Below are 5,576 nucleotides of genomic sequence, written 5' to 3'. Positions count from 1 at the left end.
TTTTTTTTTTTTTAATTCATGCTTTTCTACTACAAATCGCTAGCAATTTTTGTGTTGCAAAACTAAAAACTCCATGTTTACTAAACAATAAATTCCCATTTCCTTTTCTTCTAAGCTCTTGAAATCACCATTTTGTTTCTCTGAATTTGGCTATGTTAGATACTCCATATAGATGGGCTCATGCAGTTTTATGTTTTGTGACTGGCTTATTTTGCTTGACCTAATGATTTACAGAATTTCTACTTTAAAGCAGAATGATATTCTATGGTATATAGATAGCATATCTTATTTGTGCAGGGAGAAGCACTTGGATTGCTTTTAACTTTTGAAAAATTGTGAATAATGCTGTTGTGAGTATGTAAATATCACTTTCAAATTCTTCCTTCAGTTATATTTCTGGCTAGTACCTTTGATAGTGTAGTTAATGGATTTTTTTTTTAAGTTTTTCATTTATTTACAGAGCCTCTGGGATTTTTAAAGTTATTCCTTGAGGTTTGGAAAGGCTTCTATTTTTAGAACTTAGCCTCATGCAGAAGACTTTTGGTTGGGGGAGGGGGACCTAGGTGAACCTACACAGCAACAGGCAGCAGAAGTAGGAAATTGAGGTGTTGCCTTCAGGTGCCACTTGTTCTCTGATACAAAATACCAGGGGACAGCTGATCGAAAGAGATGTACTGAAGTCTGGTCTTAGGAAAACTGCCTTATGACTATTGAGTAGCCATTCACAAGAATGAAAGAACCAATTTAAGAAGCAGATGGAAGGTTTGCAAGGAACAGCTAACACAAGAGAATATGATTCTGTCTATGTGTCCCCCATTGATCAGAATATAGGATGGATTGTCTGTGTGCAGGTTGGATGTTAGCAAATGCTCAATACACAAGAATAAGATAGAGGGGCAGACTGAAGCTGATAACCCAATTGCTACATTACAAGTAAACATGAGTAACCGCAAGAGACTCAACTAGCCTTTTATTTCAGGAAGCAACCAAGGTAATTTGCTTTGTTTAATGTTTTAGGCAGGCATGTTGCTTTAAATATTTTAATTAAAATATATAATATGTGAATAGCATATTAGAGTTACTTTTAATATTTTAAAATAAAGTAACTGTTTATTACTCAACTATTTGCAGACAGATATTTGTGTTGACTAGTAATTGGATCCTAACTGTTGGATAAGTTTACTTTTTCTAACCTATAATTGTAGGAGATGAAGCTATCATCTAGAGTTTTGCTTTTGTTTGTGTCTGCCTGCTTCTTTTTGTTTTGTTTTCCTCACCAGTAGGTCGGGAAACTAGACCAAGTAGATTTTTTATAATAATTATTTTTCCTTATGCCTATTGGTGAGCTGTTCAAAGACTGGAGAGAAGAAAGGTGCAGAAGTAAATGGCACTTCACAAAGACTTAGTGGACTTCAGGGAAGACACGATAACCTAATAGCAGCAAACAGTTGTTAGAATCTAATGTTAACTACTGGTGTTTATTTTTCTGTCTCTGTTCTTCATTAATGTGGTGTTTTGACTGCCCAACCCATGAAAAATGAAAAAGAAAATGTTCTCCCATAGCAAGAAGGTTTTTTTGGTTTTTGTTTTTGTTTTTGTTTTAGTGGAATAAAGGTTGAAGTTGAAGATATTGGCATTCAAATTATATTTAATAGTCTTTGTTTTTGCAAGAGTACCTCTGATACTTTGCCATTATTTTCAGAAGCCCAAACTTCTTTGCTTCTGTTTTTTTTTTTTTTTTAATCTTATCATCATGCCTCTTATTACTTATTTGGGGAAGATTTTGTGGGTTGCCATAGTTTACTTCGGACTTTTAGTAATCTGAGCAAGTTTCTTAGTCTCTTCAGGTGGCACCAACTATCTGGAGTGCCAAAGCAGTGGGAAGACATGCTAGTAGGTGGGTTTTAGAATTGATCTCAAATCTGTTCTTTTCAAATGTGTGATTGAAAAATTATATCCTTGGAAAATTTCTAAGACATTAGAAATGATTCTCACATCATAGTGAGAGTATGTATTATAAGTGAGGCAGTTTATTTTTTGACCTTGCAAAGTAAGACATCAGCCTAGAATGGCAGACACACAGAGTGTAGAGAGCCGTTTATACAGCCTAAAACATGACTATTCCTCTCCTCTGAAAGTTTTCTACTGTGAACTTTTTGTTTGGATTAGTAGGGTAACTAAGTAGTTTGGGTGGGAGAAATAGCAGTCCTAATGTCTTCTGTTGCTTTGTACCTACAGATGAGATAGCTCAAGGTACCTTAGAAAAGTTATCCATCAGATTCTATTTCTGACAAGAAGAATGTTATTAAACAATGTGCTAATATCCTGACTCAAATTTCATCTAACTTTCCAATATTTCTATCAGTGATAACAAAGAAATCAAATTGTATCTTGGAAAAAAATCTGTTAATTTGTTTCCTCAAACAATAGGAAAGTCAGTGTAGAAAGAATCCCAGCATCCCACCTACAAGAGATACTGTGAGGTCTTTCTCACAAATGGATGCAGGAAATGGATGGTAAAGAGATGTGACAGGGATTTAGCTAGTGATAAAAGCATGGCACCATGTGACATTTTGAAGCCTTGTAAATAGGAAAGCAAATACTACCCTGTATTTTCTCAAGACATTGATGCCACAGTGGAATGCTCTGTCACGCTTTTTCTGACCACAGACAGCTTCATTTGGTTGTTTTTTCTCCCTGGTTGTGGGAACATATTTTAAGGCTAATCATTTTTACTTAATACAATTGCTGACGACTCCATAATAATCATGCCCCAAAGAATGTCTACATGGTAGGTGTGCTGCTTGATTCATGCTGAACAATCAATGACCTTATTTCGTTTTCCCTAATTTATACTAGATAGAGTTTCAAGCATTTCTGTATAAACTGAATTTTCCATTACTTTTTGAAAACTTATAAGGATTTTTGTTAATGTGTATGTATGTATATGTGTTTTCATGTACATGTATTTGCCCGTGGAAGCCAGAATAAAGCATTAGATACTATGGAGCTGAAGTTATAGGCAGCCATCAGCTGCCAAATATAGGGATAATCTCTTGTGCACCGTGTAAAAGCATTCACCTGTCAATAAAGAGCTGAATGGCCAATAGCAAATCAGGAGAGTTGCCAGCCAGTGGAGAAGGAAGAAGGTTGGAACTAAAGGGGAGGTACCTAAAGAGTCACATGGCAGGTCGTAGGCCAGGCCAGTATTTTTGGGGTAGAATAGCTGAGAATCTGCCCAGCTATAGTGCCAAAGCTTATGATAAATGTAAGTCTCCTTTATTCAGATCTGCGGCAGGCACAGAAAGTTTGTACAGTTATAGCCAAGTGTGGGTGCTGGAAACTCCAAATAATTATTAACCACTGAGCCATGTCTCCAGTCCCACTTTTTGAACTGAATATCATGTACTATAATGTAATTACCAAACATGTTCCACGCTGGACAATAATGAGACTTATATGATTATTGCTTTCAGAGTTTACTTTATAGGCACTCATTTAAGTTTGTTCATTCTGCTTCTCAAAATTTCTGAATTTTTGTTTATTGGCTGTCTTAGGGTTTCTATTGACATGGTAAAACATCATGACCAAAGCAATTCGGAAAGGAAAGGGCTCATTCCTTTTATGTTTATGTCTACATCATAGTCCATTACTGAAGAAAGTTAGGGCAACTAGACGTGGGAACTGAAGCCAAAGCAAGTCCAGCTCACAGGCTGGCTCCCCTTGGCTTGCTCAGTCTGCCTTCTTATGCCACCCAGGACCACATGCCCAGGGGTGGTCCTACCCCCAGTGAGCTGCGCCCTCCCCCATTAATAAATAAATCAATAACTCAATCAAGAAAATGCCCTACAGACTTGCCACTAGGCCAAATTACCAAAGGCATATTCTCAGTTGAGAGTCCTTGTTCCCAGATGACGGTTGCTTTTGGGAAGTTTACATAATACTACCCAGGACATTGGCCACTTAATGTGTGGTCTCTTAACTTTGTGTCATAGTCCAGAATTCCACTTCCATCCTGCCTTATTGCCATCAAGCACTGCTGCAATTTCTCCAGTGTGTGAGGTGAAAGTTTCCTACTGAAAGAGTATTCTTCTGAGCATCCTATTTGGACATCTCTGCCCCGAGAAGGGGCCCATAATTCCATTTTCCCCCGTAGGCATTTTGACCATTGCTCATGTGGGTGACAAAATGCTCCCTCGCTGTGAATAAACATGGTCCTGCCTAAGGTCAAACCAAACCTCTCTTTCTTTCCACCTTCTGTCTCTTTTGAGATGCCTTTTAATAATATACCATGAAGTAAGAAAATTAATTCCAAGAGGCCAGCTACCGTGTTTTGCACCCAGTGAACAGATTTGCTTTTCAGGAAGGAAAAACTAGAAAACATCAAATACTTTTAATTCCAACATGTGATAAATTAAATTGATTCCTAATTATGCTATTTTAAAACAGTCTTGTACATATAAAATTATGTATGTTATATAGAATTATACATATGCACACACACATACTCACTTGTAAAATGAGAACAAAACTATCCAACTTGTAGTTATTCTACAACTGTTCATGCAGTGTGGAGCACCAGCTAACATAGTTTTATGTTCAATTTATGGCAGTTAGCTACAACAGTATCAATATTTTGGTCACAGAACTTTTATCAGTAAGGCTTGGAGGCATGGGCTTTAGAAGTTTTGATGGAGAACCCTTGTAAACAAGATTAGGCGATTTTTATAAAAAGGCATGGCATGGGGAGTGAAATCCTTGATATCCCTTCCATCTTGTGATGAAACAGTTCCTCTAGAATAGCAAGCAACAAGGCTCGAAGCACTGAGGTCATAACCATTTCGTTCCTTTGTTTTATAATCCCCAACCTCTAAAATGTGAAAAGTTAATTTCTAATGGTTATAAAGTACACAGTCTCATATTTTTAACATTAGCACAAACTAAACTTCTATGCTTTTATTTACTATTATAAGCCGCTGTATTAAAAAAAAAATGTGCTCTATGGGAGATATTGCTCTGACCTAAAAAAAAAAAAAAAAAAAATGCATATCCGAGAAAGTATACAGTAAGCCGGTATCAAAGAAATAGTAATCAAAGAAACATATTAAAAATATTTTTTTTCCAGTCATTAGATTGGCTTAGAATCAGGAAAACCTGGGGCTATAAAATGCCAGAAAAGATCCAAGTTTCTGTGAGGAAGTAGTTTTTTGACTGAGGTGGTGTTTTTTTCTAAACACAAAGGGCGGGGGAAGAGCGGGTCTGAGCGAATCAGTGAAAGCATGCTGCCATCAAGCGGCTATTTTTATAAAGTAAAATACAAAGTCCGGGATTGCGTTTTCTTTATGCCCGACTTTGGCTGTTTGTTCTGGAAGGGATCAGTGAAGATACGGAGAGACAAAATCTAAAAGGAAGGTTAAAGCCAACTGACCGGGATGGCCCACCGTTTAAGCTCCGGAGGGTGCCCCGGAAGTGAATTCGCAATTGATTGACACCTAGTTTCTTCAAATTAGAGTCTGTAAACCATGGCAACAGCAGGAAGTTCCGTCTGTTTTAAAGTTGCGGTTCCGGTGTTGAGG

Source organism: Mus pahari, chromosome X, assembly GCF_900095145.1.
Source record: "Mus pahari chromosome X, PAHARI_EIJ_v1.1, whole genome shotgun sequence".
In the NCBI taxonomy this organism is placed as follows: domain Eukaryota; kingdom Metazoa; phylum Chordata; class Mammalia; order Rodentia; family Muridae; genus Mus; species Mus pahari.
The sequence above is the reverse complement of the archived record's forward strand: the minus strand, read 5'-3'. Positions refer to the sequence as shown.